Consider the following 15463-nt stretch of genomic DNA (forward strand, 5'->3'; position numbering starts at 1 on the left):
AGCATTTGACAAAATCCAACACCATTCATTATAAAAAGGTCTCAGCAAACTAGAAATAAAGGGGAACTTCCATAACTTAATAAACTGCATCTACAAAACCTGTAGCTAATAGCATACTCAATGGTGAGAAACTGGCCCCTTTCCCCCTAAGATTTGGAACAAGGAAAGGATGTTCTCTTTCACCATTCATATTCAGCATCACACTGGAAGTCCTAGCTAGTGCAATAGATAAGAAAAATTAAGAAGGAAGAAATAAAACTCTTTTGCTTGCCAGTGACCTGATTGGACATTTAGAAAATCCTGAAGTATCAACAACAACAAGAACAAAAAACTCCTGGAACTAAAACAAAACAAAACAAAAAAAACTCCTGGAACTAATAAGGAAGTATAGAAAGATCACATGATACAAGGTCAATATAAAAAAGTCAGTTGCTGCCCCCTATACCAGCAATGAACAATTGAAATTAAAAACACATATCATTTCACAGTATTGTTCATAGCAATAAATAAATAAATAAAAATGAGAGAAATACATATAAATCTACTAAAATATGTATATTATCTATGTGGAAAAATATAAAACTCTGCTGAAAGAAATGAAAGATCTAAATAAATAGTCTGTATTCATGCAATATTCACTATTATTACGATGTCAGTTCTGCCCAACTTAATCTATAAATCCAATGTAATACCAATCAAAAATCAAAATCTCAGTGAGCTATTTTGTGGATATTGACAAACATTGTAAAGTTTATGTGGAAAGACAAAAGATAGACAAAATTGCCAACACACTACTGAAGAAGAGCAAATTGAAGAACACTACCAATGTCAAGATTTACTATAAAGTTACAGTAATCACCTATTGGAGAAAAAAACAGACATATAAATTAATAGAACAGAATAGTGCCTAGAAATAGACCTATATAAATATAAGCAACTGATTTTTGAGAAAAGAGCAAAGGTAACTCAAAGAATAAAAAAAGAAGAGTCTTTTTGACACATGGTGCTGAAACAATTGGACAACCAAATGCTAAAAAATAAATCTAAGCACAGATCTTACACCCTTCACAAAAATTAACTTGAAATGGGGCGCCTGGGTGGCTCAGTCATTAAGCGTCTGCCTTCAGGTCAGGTCATGATCCCAGGGTTCTGGGATCGAGCCCCGCAACAGGCTCCCTGCTCCGTGGGGAGCCTGCTTCTCCCTCTCCCACTCCCCTGCTTGTATTCCCTCTATCACTGTGTCTCTCTCTGTCAAATAAATAGATAAAATCTTTAAAAAATAAAATTAACTTGAAGTGGATCATAGACCAAAGTATAAAACATAATACTATAAACTTCTAGATGAAAACATAGGAGAAAATCTATGTGACCGTGGTTTTGATGAGTTTTTAGATACAGTACAAAAAGTGTGATCCATAAAAGAAAAAAATTGGTAAATTAGACTATTAAAGTTAAAACTTCTAGCATGGAGGACATTAGGAGAAGGAAGGGAAAAATGAAGGGGGGGAATTGGAGGGAGAGATGAATAATGAGAGACTATGGACTCAAAGAAACAAACTGAGGGTTTTAAAGGGGAGGGGGGTGGGGGGAATGGGTTAGCCCCAATGATGGGTATTAAGTACTGCATGGAGCCCTGGGTGTTATACAAAAACAATGCATTGTGGATCACTACATCAAAAACTAATGATGTATTGTATGGTGACTAACATAACATAATAAAATAAAATTAAAAAACAAACAAAAAACCCCCAAAACACTGTTAAGAGAATTAAAAGACAAGCCACAGAATGAGACAAAATATGTGTAAAATATAGCTCTGATACAGGACCTGTATCCAAAATTCTTAACACTCAACAATAAAAAACCAAACAACCTTCTCTTCGCACATATCTATTAATATTTCTGTATGTAAACATCTGTATCTATATTAAGCTATCCATGAGCCCATACTTATATAAATGATTGAATAAGTTAATAATTGGGAAAGAAGAAACAAATCTCCTATGCATTGCAAAAGAATTCCAAATAACTTAAGTAGATGTTCTACTCTCAAGGAAAAGGTACATAACTCCCTACTCCTTAAGGGCAAGTTCCACATGTGACTTTCTTCCAAAGAGCACTGTATGGAAAGAGGGGGGAAAAGAGTAACTTCCCAAAGTAGAAAAATGCGACAAACACTACAGGGCAAGGAAGCAATGAGGAGCTAAGCCCACTGCCAACTATGTCCGTTCTAATTATGTATTTGGACATTGGGGAAATAACCACTATGAATGAGGACCCACATATGCCCCCACTCTAATTTAGAGAGTCATGAAGACACTTCAGTTACCTAAATATCAATGTCAACTTGAATGCTGAGTCCAACAGTCCCTGAAATGTTTGCATATTCTTCTTCCCAATATATGGTTTCTAAGTAAATGACCCTAATAAGTCCTTTTGGGGAAGACTGGGAGATTCATTACTGTATATAATTATGATATTGCAGGGTCTTTCCTCCTTGGGATCTGGCCTCTTTTAATCAGTGTGTTCTGGATCTGAAAACTGGCTCGGGTTCAGAGCAACAGCTTGTTAGTCTTTCATTGGAGCTGCTGCCCTCAGCCTCCTAATCATCCATCCTTGATTTCTTTTGGTTATATAGATTGAACAATACCTCTGTTAGCTGCCCATCTATCTTTCTTCCCAGGTTGCCATATTCTATCAACCATCTCCATAGCTCTTTGTGGTTCAGATCCCTCTAATTGCCACTCTGACTTTGCTGCTCATTATACATGACTTCATTCTGACAGTTAAATACTGCCTCCTGGTCTCTACTATTTGGGGATCCTATCATCTCTATTGTTACTAGTGAACCCGGCACCACCTACCATCTGCCCTGTCCTCCATAGTAGAGCACCATTGAGCTCCCAATGATGCCAATTCATTCTCCCTACTGGTCATATTTGGATTAGGAGTCCTCCAATATGACCCTATTTTAATTACATTTGCAATTAACCTACTTCAAATTCAGTCACATTCTGAGATAGTTGTGGTTTAGTCTTCAAGATGCCTTTTCCAGTGGGTTCAGGGAAGGGAGGGAAGGACATAATTCAACTCATAACAAGGAAGAATTGGTGGAGAAGAAGACATAACTAAATCTGACTCTAAACTATACCTCCCATTTGCCCCCCATCCCCACTCATTTCAAAATAAAGCATGCCTGAGTTTAATCTGGTTTACATACTGGGTTTTTGTCTAAGCTTTCATTTGAAGGAATTGGCCCTAAAAATGAAAATTGATGGGCTAGATAAACTTCCAGATTAACCAATAAAGCCTCTTGTTCAATAACTCAAGAACTGGAGTCATATGACCTAGGTTCAAATCCCAGCTTAACCAATTACTGTTTTCCTACCCTGGGAAAGTTACCTAATTCATCTAAAACTTACCTTCCTATTTGTAAAGTGGAATAACTAGTTCCCCACTCCAGAGGGTTGTTTTAAGTATTAAATATAATCCAAGGAAAGTGCTTAGCCCTATGTCCAGCACACAAAAAGTGCTCTGTTACTGTTCGCTCTTCTAAATATTTGATCTCCAAAGTTTGTAGTGCCGTGTCAATAAGAATAAACTACAAGGACTCTAACATGGATATGTTAGATGGCAGTAAAGAGTCAAGTACATTTCTACATGGCAAACTTAAAAAACAAAATCAGAGTCCCTGACCCAAAAAAGACAACCAGAAGCTTTGAAAGCCATAGTCTACAGGCATTATCTCATTCTATTCCTACAGCCAGACTCCCAACAAATGTTGAAAACACTGGAAAGGTTCTGGAAACAAAGGGGAAATTACTCCTCTTCCTATGTAAGGTAAGTCCCCTGCCTCGAAGGGAGGAGATGGTAGACAAGAAGGGAGGCAGTGAAAGCTGGCACCGGGGTGAGGCGAGCAAGGGGCAGGGGGCACAAAGTTTAAGGTGGTGTCCAGTCCCGGGGTCTGCGAGGGTCAACCCTTCGATTGCATGACCCTGAGAGTGAGAGCCTCTTCTGAGTTCAGGGACCACAAATTTTTCTGCATATACATATAAAAGTGTGGTCTTAAATATTAAGACCAAGAAAGAAAATGCTTCCAAAGAGAAAGGAAGAATGTAAAGCTGAAGAGAAGCCCTTTATTTCAATAGTGAAGAAAATGAGGCCAGGGGAGGTAAGTGATTACTTCCAGCTCCCACAGCTGGCGGTGGTCAGAGCCAGGATCGGAACTTACTCTCCTCCCTGGCAGAGTTCCTTCCACCCTGACACGCAGACGCTATGAAACCATCCAGGGAGGGTGCCAGGAGTCCCAAATATTCTAGATGTGGGAATAAAATAAATTTGTTGAGAACTTTATAAAGTTATGAATTTTAAAATAGGCAAATAGTAGTAGAAAAAATCTTTAAAAAGCATGTGATTCCAGACGTATTAATGTTCTATTAATGGGATAAATTCTCCTTTTACTCAATCGCTTTGTCTGTGTCAGTACAACAGCAGGGACACGGCTCTGGCATTATCTTGATAGCTTACTAGCAGGTAGTGCAAACCTACTGTTATGTGCCCGGAGTTGCACATGGATTATCTCTTTGATTTCTCAGTACACATCTATGAGGTTGGTATTATTATTTCCATTGTTACTAATAAAGAAATAGCAAGAAAAATAGTAAATCACTTGCAAAAATAAATAAGGTCAGAAAATTATGATTAAAGTTTTATTAATTAAAACATTTTATTAATAAAATTAAGGTCAAGAACAAAGAAAATACATGTTAAGACTTTTTATTTAGAGGTAACAGCAGAATTTTCTTTATTTTGATTATGTCTAAACTGTTATTAAGAACAGAAATTTGTTTGGCGGAGATCTGCTTTTCCTGCGTGTGATCTAGAGAATTTTTGTTCCTGAACGGGGAGGGATACATTTTAATTAAAAAATAAATACTGTACCTAGAACACCAGTCACTGAGGAATGGAATGATCCTAAGACATCCTACAGGTTCTTTGTTTTGTACTGAAGCGCAGGCATCTTAGGAATATGTTACCAAACCTGGCAACTTAATCCTTTCTCTGCTGCTTCTTAAAGTCAGTCTTCTTGTTGGCTTGAAATAGGCCATGGTAACAAAAACAAAGTCTCTCCTTGAGGATTTCTGGGGAAAGCAGAGCTGAGTTATGTGACAAGGCTAACCAGGTAATTCTGTGTTTTGTCTGCCAAGATTTCCTCCTGACACTAAAATCGGCTGCAAGTTACTCAAAGGAGAGACTCTGTTGAAAGGGATTGCGTTCCTTTTCAAAACAGAATTCATTCATTAAAAAATGACTAAATTATATACATATATATAATATATATATAATTTTTATATATACATAATTTTTGAATGAATAAAATTTTCAAAATTAGCTTAGGTTTTGTCTTCTTTAAATTCTCAATCCACAGATGGAAACAAACAAAACAAGAGAATAGCATCAAAAGAAAATGAAATGCCGAAGGTGATCAACACAGTGTAATTTATATATTCCCTGGTTCCCAGGTCATGACGAAGAATAAATCATGGTCTCCTAAACAGTCCTGATAATTATAACAGCTTAAAATTAATATGCTCTAATGTCAGATTATGAAAAGATAAAGCATAAGAAATCTACTTTTCAAAAGAAATCAAATATAAATGGTTACTAAAGGAAATAGAAACATGAAAGTTGTTTTAAAAAATAAATTTGGTAATTTTTTTTCCTTTTATAAAATGTTATGTGATCATTGTAAAGATTTGAAGCATGGAGAAAAAGAACTTAAAAGTCCATAACTCATAGATAATCACCCTTGACTTTATGCCACATACTGAGAAGAATATGGGGAAAAATTATGGGAAATTTTGAGACAGAAAAACTGAGACCAATCTCATGTCAAATGATAAGGAATGAATGATGAAGTCAATATGAGACTGTTGTAGTGTGAAAAGTTTTGCCAACATTTGAGCCATTTTTTTCAAGAGATATTTAATGACACTGGCAAATTTTTATGACCTAAAAATAAATGTAAAAATCCTGATATAGGGAACTTTCCAGAACGCTCGGTGAGACGCGGAGCAGCGGCGGCTGCCCGAGCTGCGCCCAGCAACGCGCCCCTTCCCGCTCCCCCACACCGGCCTCGGCCCTCTCACCGGCTGTAGAAAATGATGAAAGAAACCACTTACTATGCTGTTTTGGGGGTCAAACCCAATGCCACCCAAGAGGAATTGAAAAAGGCCTACAGGAAACTGGCTTTGAAGTACCACCCTGATAAGAATCCAAATGAAGGAGAGAAGTTTAAACAGATTTCTCAAGCTTACGAAGTACTCTCTGATGCAAAGAAAAGGGAATTATATGACAAAGGAGGAGAACAGGCAATTAAAGAAGGTGGAGCTGGTGGTGGTTTTGGCTCCCCCATGGACATCTTTGATATGTTTTTTGGAGGAGGAGGAAGGATGCAGAGAGAAAGGAGAGGTAAAAATGTTGTGCATCAGCTCTCAGTAACCTTAGATTTATATAATGGTGCAACACGAAAACTAGCTCTGCAAAAGAATGTGATTTGCGATAAATGTGAAGGCCGAGGTGTTAAGAAAGGAGCAGTCGAATGTTGTCCCAATTGCCGAGGTACTGGAATGCAAATAAGAATTCATCAGATAGGACCTGGAATGGTTCAGCAAATTCAGTCTGTGTGCATGGAGTGCCAGGGCCATGGGGAACAGATCAGTCCCAAAGACAGATGTAAAAGCTGCAATGGGAGGAAGATAGTACGAGAGAAGAAGATTCTAGAAGTTCATATTGACAAAGGCATGAAGGACGGCCAGAAGATAACATTCCATGGTGAAGGAGACCAAGAACCAGGACTGGAACCAGGAGATATTATCATTGTTTTAGATCAGAAGGACCACGCTGTTTTTACTCGGTGAGGAGAAGACCTCTTCATGTGTATGGACATACAGCTGGTTGAAGCACTGTGTGGCTTTCAAAAGCCAATATCTACTCTTGACAACCGAACCATCGTCATCACCTCTCACCCAGGTCAAATTGTCAAGCATGGAGATATCAAGTGTGTGCTAAATGAAGGCACGCCAATTTATCGTAGACCATATGAGAAGGGTCGCCTTATCATTGAATTTAAGGTAAACTTTCCTGAGAATGGCTTTCTCTCTCCTGATAAACTTTCTTTGCTGGAAAAACTCCTACCTGAGAGGAAGGAAGTAGAAGAGACTGATGAAATGGACCAGGTAGAACTGGTGGACTTTGATCCAAATCAGGAAAGACGGCGCCATTACAATGGGGAAGCCTATGAGGATGATGAACATCATCCCAGGGGTGGTGTTCAGTGTCAGACCTCTTAATGGGGCCAGTGAAAAACACTGCTGGCATTTTATATGCAGTAGTGAATGAGTGAAGGACTATAATCATAGCTCACTACTTGCTATTGTTTTTGTTTTAATATTCAACTATAGTAGTGTTTTAAATGAAGAATAAACTCAAATATAAAAGCTCAAAAAAAAAATCCTGATACAAAATTTCACGTAAAAATCCTGATATAAAATTTCACGTATAGTATTATGCATTGGAATGTTCATATATTCATATGTTGAAGTCCCCAAATTTGTCGAAGCTCAGTACCTCAGAATACGACTTGATTTGGAAATAGTGTTGTTGTAGATGTAATTTGATGAGGTCATACTGGAGAAGGGTGGACCCCTAATCCAGTATGACTGGTGTCCTTATTTAAAAAAAAAAAAAAAAGGAAATTTGGGAACAGACAGGCACACAGGGAGAACACCATGTGAAGATGAAGGCAGAGATCAAGGTGATGCTTCTACAAGCCAAAGAATACTCCAAATTGCCAGCAAACCACTAGAAGCGAGGGTGGAGGCAAGGAACAGATTCTCCCTCACAGCCCTCAAAGAACCAATCCTGCCAACACCTTGATTTTAAACTTCTAGCCTCCAGAACTGTGACAAAATAAATTTCTGCTGTTTGCTACTCAGTTTGTGGTAATTTCTTTAAAGGACCAATATTTTTATTATTAACTGAATTTTGCTTATAAGGGATGTGTGTGTGCATGCGTGTGTGTGTGTGTGTGTGTGTGTGTGTGTGTGTGACTTTCTCAGTGACCCTTCCTTGGTGAAGGATCACATCTTCCCTAGTGACCCTATCTAATATTGCAAGTCTCCCACCCTTATATTTTCTTGCTTTAGTCTATCTAATTGCAATAGTCAATATCTAATTGCCTGAAGAGCTGATGTAGCTGACCATTCACTCTGAGGGCCTGGGATGGATGGGTGGTTGGCATGTTGAAGGGCAAGGCAGTATGGAACAAGCATATTTGGAGAAAGTCAGACAGCTCAAGGCTTAAGGAAGATCTCATGAAGTCTCTGCTCTGCCTGCAGTTGAATTTCCCTTCTGTGTGGTTTGGTTTACTCCCTGCTGATTGGTAGTAGGTTCTTGGAACCATGGGACCACTTCTGAAAAGGCCCTTCCCTGAGAGGATCCATTCTTCAAGGCTCAGCCCAGAAGGAATCTCCTACTTGAAGCCTTCCCCAACCACACCAGTGAGAAGTGACTCCTTCTCTGAGATCCTCTTAGATCTTTATACAAATCATACTTACTACAATAGTTTATGTGGCCGTTTGTAAACTGTAAATTCCTTGAGGCTAAAAACATGTTTATACACTTAATGTTTTCCTTGCTGTCTAGAATGATACCTTCTGTGCTTAATAATGAATAAGTCTTTGAAGTAGGAATCAAAGCATGGCCATTTCTGGGTTATACGGGAAGGGGTTATTTGATGTCATGGTCTGGAATTGTTTGGTTTTATGAAACAGAAATCCATGGGAAGAAGTTCCTATAAAAAAAAAAGTCTACTAGAAGGATACAAGGGAATCTCATGGAACCTAATTGCAGCATTACAATCTGGGTTTAGAGAAGAATCAATGTTTTCATTAAGCTCCTTTCTGCATTCCTCTCTTCCTGTGACTCTGTGGTTCTTTCCAGCATATCTGCAGTCTCTTCCCTCCTTGTTTGCAGACCCCTCAAGGCTGTTTCTGCTCCCTCCTCCATAAACTTATGTGCTGTATTACCTTGCTGTGAGGCAATCTCTGGTCCCAACTCGATGCCATCTTATAATCCAGGATTTCCCATCTTTTTACTAACTATAGTTTCTCTAAGTCCTTAAAAGTTGTCAAGGGAAAGAATATGATTGCCATTGGCTAGCTGTGGTCAGATTAAGACACTTAGGCATTTTAAACACTGAAAAGATTATTATGCTCCACATATATAATGAAAATTATTCTAAACAGATAAGTGTGAGAAAGTCTATAATATTCTGATTTTTTTCCCCAATGGCTACTTCAATTTAAAAAAATTTCCAATAATAAATTTCCATAAGAAATGTGGTTTCCTCCATTTTCTTGGAAGCCCAATCATTACCTGCTGGGTAATCTGCCTTGGAGTCTATTCAATACTTTGTCTCCTCTGGCTCAGGCTTGCATCTGTGCTCCAATCAGCCTTGACCAAGAGACGGGGCCACGTAGTGAGGAGGGCTGCCCCTCCAAAGGCTGTGAATCAGGGATGTTCATTTAAAATTTTTTTAATTTAATTTAATTTATTTATTTATTTTTAGAGAGAGAGTGAGAAAGTAAGAGCATGTGAGCAGGAGGGGAAGGGTAGAAGGAGGAGGAGAGAATCTTAAGCAGGTTCCATGCCCTGTGAGGAGCCCAATGTGGGGCTCAATCCAACAACCCTGAGATCATAACCTGATCCAAAATCAAGAGTCCCACACTTAGCTGACTGAGCCACCCAGGTACCCCAGGGAAGTTCATTTAAAAGGCAATCAGCTGAGACAAACAAGAACAACACATGCACCACATCAAGTGGTTCTTACTGAAGAAGGATGTGTGCCTTAACCTCAGTTTCCTCCCTCTGATTACACAATTCATGGGTAAAATAATTATGTTCATTCCTTTATCAGGTATTCCAAAAATTAAGTACCTTCTTGGCATCATCTGTTCATGTTATGGAATAGGATGCACTTTTGTCTACTGAAAAATATCATCATCAGTTATAATCTAATTTTTTGTATTTATCATAGTGCTTTACAAATTAATCCCAAGGTTATTACTGACTTCTCCTTCTGCTTTATATCTGTAACCTTCAAATTGACCTCCATGAACACTAGTCTTCACATTTTCAGACTAGACTTTCATTGCTTACATTATCCTCCCAGTTTATAAATGTTATTTCTCTCTATATTTTTAACTAAACAGAAGCAAAACCTGTCCTATCTCTACTGCAAATATGATACTCCTGGGATATGAAATCCCTCAACAAATATTTTTGGAAACAATGAGTATAATGCTATAGATTTGAAAGATCATGATAATAGGTGTGGTAGGCAAAAATTATAAGATTCATGGTCTCTCTCATTCAATTAAACACTAACTTAGGTGCTCTTGTGAAGGGATTTTACAGATGTAATTAAGTCCCTAATTGGCTGTCCTTAAAATAGGAATATATGCTGGGTGGGCCTGACTTAATCAGTGGAATCCCTGTAAAAGAAGGCTTAGGTATTTCCTGAGCCAGATTCCAAATAGCAGCTAGGTCTACAAGAGCTGGGTTTCTCCTTTATCTTGATATCACTTTTGGACTAATGCCTATGGACAACAGCTTTGACCTGTGCGTCCATGGCACTCCATCCTGCCTGTGATCTTCCCTTCCTATCTGCTGCCAGTCCTATCAAATGCAGACTTGCTTAGCCAGCTCCCATAGTTATTTAAGCCAATTCTTCATAATAAGTGAATGAATAGATATATGGATATATGAAAATATATATACATATATGTATATATATTTCTCTATTGCTGGAGAGAGCCACATGATGTGTCAAGGAATTAAGACAGAGTCTAGGAGCTAAAAGCAGCAAGCAAATGAGTGTCACAACCACAAATAACTGAATTCAGCTAATGACTTGACTGAGTTTGGAAGCAGGCTCTTCCTTAGAGCGTCCAGATAAAAACTCAGCCCATCTGACACCTTTATTTCATCATGTGATACCCCAAGCTAAGAAGCCAACCATGCTTCTGACATGTATACCCTTGAGCTTATAAATGGGGTGGTTTTAAGATGCCACATTTGTGGCAATTTATATCATATCAGTAGAAAACTAATACAGAAATACTACAAATACTGTGTTTGATCATCATGATTAAAGTTCAAGAACAGTTCCAGCATGTAGTAAACAAGTGTGTTTTTGTTTGTCCACCATCCATTTCTTCTTTTTATGGTTATCCTAAAAGATTGGCCCTTCCGCGGGCATTATGATTGGTATGGAGTTGACCCCACCCTTCACCTCCAAAAGCTAGCACATGACCCAAGTCTGGCTAAAAAGATTCCACTGGAGCTTTCTTTGGAACTATTGGAAAAGAGAAATTCATTCAAGGAGAAAGTCCAATATATACTAAAGCTATCACCAGAAAGTAAAGACTAAGATATGGAAAGAGTCCTAATCCTAATAATATCATTTGCCCCAATATCTAGCCATACAAGCAAGTAGAGTCCCAGAGTTATTCAGTTATGTAAATCAATACATTTCCCGCTTTGCTTAAGTCAACACTGAGACCCAAAAGAAGCAACCAAGTGAAGTCTGCAATGAGAAGAAGTCTGGGGAAAGCACAGCTTATTACCAGAAAACTCAAATCCTACATTTTCTAGTGTACAGGTGTCTGAAAGAGCACTATAAACCACAGTTCAAAAATAAAAGCCACACTGAAAAACAAACTGAGGGTTCTAGAGGGGAGGAGGGTAGGGGGATGGGTTAGCCTGGTGATGGGTATTAAAGAGGGCACATTCTGCATGGAGCACTGGGTGTTATGAAACAAACAATGAATCATGGAACACTACATCAAAAACTAATGATGTAATATATGGTGATTAACATAACAATAAAAAATAAAAATAAATAAAAGCCACAGTCCCAAACCAAAGGTAAGCATGGGTGGCTTCTGTTCTAGGAATATCTGAACATGACTTCTTCAGGGAAGCCTTGGTGACATCTCCCACTTGGTCAGGTACACCTGTTACAAGCTTTCAGGGCACGTATACTTCCCCTTCTGTGGCACATTGCTATCATAATTATCAGATATTTACTTACATAATTGCCTACTTGATGTCTTCCCTTCTGAGGCAGTCTAAAGTTCCTTGAGGGAAAGAACTATGTCTTGTTCATCACTCTATTCCTGGGGCTGCTGTAAGACAGGTGCCCAGTGGTAATACTGGTTGAATGAATGAGAGGGCAATAATGTGACTAGAGCTCATAAAGGAAAACTTTTTTTAACCTATTTGAGAGATTTTGTGTATATTGTATATGTTTGAAGTATGAATCGGTTGTGCTTAATGTAAGTGAATTTTGTTTCATCACCATTCTTGAGATAATCTTATACAGATTAGCTTCAGATTTTGTTCCAGAGACTTAATTGAAAGTAAGAGCTAACACGTGTAAACCATTTTTACAAATTACAAAGTACTTTTCATATACACTAGCTTCCTTAATCCTTACAAAAGTCCTAGGAGTGAGGACCTCAGGCTCAAGGAGGCTAAGTGCCTTGCCCAGGGTCACACGCATATGGTGACATGGAGTCAGGCACAAACCCCAGTCTCTGGACTCCAAATTTAGTGCAATTCTTCTGAAGATAATGAGCATGTGAGTCCACATTAATTCTTTCTTAACATTAGCCATTTCAATATTATTTTAAGCTGTGTGTGTTAAGTAAAATATGACAGAAAGCTGAAAAAACAGGGAGCACACTGAAATTCAGTTATTGTAAATGATATATTTTATATATCATATCATAAAGATAAGTATTATATTTTATATTTTAGCCAAATGCGTGAAGCCAATATGCATTCAAGTGTGAGTGAGTGTGTGTGTGTGTGTGTGTGTGTGTGTGTGTGTGTGTGTTGTCTTAAAGTGGAAGAAAAAGTCTGCTTAGTTGTTGAGATCGGTCAGAATTTCCCAGTCATATTTAGTCTTACCGCCGTGAAAATATTTATTTTTATTTTGCTTTTGTAAAGACTAATGAATTTACTTTCTATGTTACGGGAAAAGTAAATTATCTTCTAGGATGGAATTACTTTTGGATAATAAGCCATTGCTTCCTTGAGGTTGCATGGTTTAAAAAAATTGTTTATGGGGGTGGGACCTGTTTTCTTCCTCTTATAATCATCATAATCCACCAGAAATAATATGTAATTCCATGTAGCTCTACGGCTGTCCCACAGATGGATGGTATAATATGTCTCTGTTTCCTCCAACTCTAATCACAATCCCCTACTTCTGTTTTCTGCACTCACTCACGGTCCCTGTAAATATCACTTGGTAATGTATATGAGTGTGCATGGGCAGAGAGGTAACGGCATGCTCATATTCTCCTGCCAGTGATGCACTGCCTTATGTCATAAACAGTAAATCCTTTATGCTGAAAGCCTGTTCATTTTCACACCGTTCGCTTGTTCACTAACAGTTGTCCAGATTTTTAAATTCAGCCTCTTACACTAATCCTGCAACTGCTGGTCCCAGACAGGTGCAGGGATCAGACCGGCTCAGTTAAGTAAAACATCTGGCCTGAAAATGATAACAGGCTCTTTTTACTCCCTCATGTCATAGGAGGAATGTGAAGTTTTCAAATATTAAATCACACAATTAGGCTTTAATATTCACATAAACATACACATTCCCCTCCCCTCTGTTCTGTCTCTCTCTCTCTCTCTCTCTCTCTCACACACACACACACACACACACACACACACATGCATGAGAACAGCAATATTCCACCACTTATTTTATAAAACAAGACTTTTAAAGGACAGCCAAGGAAACATGAGGATCTAACGCTGGATGGACAACCTTACATAAGCTTTGTCTCTAGGTTTCAGCAGGTATTGTGGTACTGTTCTCATAAAGGCCTAAAGATAACTTTTTGCAAGAAGCACATCATAAGTTTCAATGACATTCTCAAGTTTTATGACTTTATGAGTTCAAAGCAAATTATAGATGATTCAAGATGAGAAAGATGATACCTGAGGATGGGGTTATTTGACAGAGGCCTTTTACCTCACCGCTCCCACTTAGAATCCAGGCATGGGCTGTAGGATAAACTCCTGACATTTACTATTCCTCCCAGCTCTAAATGTGTGTGGCTTTTATGATGCCACTGCTGGATGGTGGCAGGCATGCTGTCTAGTTTTCAATAGGAAAATGTAAGTATCATAAGGATTCCTGGCTTTCAGCAAAGTTGAGAATTCTTCAGAAAACATAAGGTGATATCCCCAGGTATACTTTCAGGGCTGAAAACAAAATTTCTGCATTCCTGCCCAGAGCCACCCGCTAGAATTTTTACCACCATCTTTGCCTAGTGAAGAACAATGTTGTTTTTTTTATGAATCCAGGTTAGCAAAGTTTGATTAGGCTTAATTGTCAGGGAAACATTGGATAAGGCATTAAGGTGAAAGCTCTGAGCAGGGTCAGTGTGAGGGCAATAGAAACTGAAAAAGTAAATTTGCCTAGGGCTGGACTTCCTGACACCAAGGACTGGTATCTAACTGTGGGTCCCAGTGCAAAATGAGAAGACAAGAGTTTCAAGATGGCAAGAGCAGAGCATTAAACCAAGCATGGGGCCCATGTGAATGCGTAAGTCACATGCCATGGAAGCTGGCCTTCTGCCACCTACAACCCCATGGCATAGCCACCAGATTGTACACTTGGAGGTAATGAGAGTTACTTTTCATCTCTGAATCCACAATATCACCCAGTGCAGGTCCTGCCTCACTTTCATTCTCTGTAAATGGAGGATGAGTTAGATATTGGTAGGGAACTTAGATTTTAATGGTTAAGTAATTGGTTAGCTATTCTGAAGAGTATGTGGCTCTTTGGACAAGCAACCTCAGCATCACCTAAGAATTTGATAAAAATGTAAAATTTGCTGGCCTCACTCCAGACTTACAGTATCAGAAACTCTGGGGGTGAGACCCAAGAATCTCTGTTTTAACAAAGCCTTGAGGTGAGTCTGATCACAGCATCATTTGAGAATCATTGGATCAAGGAACAGATAAAGGCAACTTTTAACAGGGCAGTGGTAGGAAAAGGTAGGAGAAGGGCTGGAGGAGAAAGAAAATATCCAGAAACATTTAGGAGGCATGACTGTCCAGATATAATGACTAATTGTTGGCAAGGAAAGGACAATGTAAGAAAACGCCCAAGTTTCTAGCTGTAGTGACTGCTTACTGACAGGAGAGGAGAAAGGTCAGGTCTTTGGAAATAGGAGGAATTTAGTTTGGGAATAATTGAAGACCTAGAGTGGGATCCTCCCTCTCCATTTAGACCACTTGATTATTTCAATTGGTTATAATAAGGTTAGTACTACCTCAATCTACATAGACACCCTCATTGCTTTTGGGGTAC

At 38.6% G+C, this 15463-nt stretch overlaps 1 pseudogene; it reads left to right on the forward strand.

Annotated features, from left to right (window-relative positions):
* The first annotated feature begins 6054 nt into the window (after positions 1-6054).
* Positions 6055-7506, forward strand: LOC112817587 (dnaJ homolog subfamily A member 1 pseudogene; annotated as a pseudogene).
* Positions 7507-15463: the final 7957 nt, after the last annotated feature.

Source organism: Callorhinus ursinus, unplaced genomic scaffold (assembly GCF_003265705.2).
Source record: "Callorhinus ursinus isolate GAN/ISIS: 27379988/994484 unplaced genomic scaffold, GSC_fseal_2.0 scaffold6, whole genome shotgun sequence".
Taxonomy (NCBI): domain Eukaryota; kingdom Metazoa; phylum Chordata; class Mammalia; order Carnivora; family Otariidae; genus Callorhinus; species Callorhinus ursinus.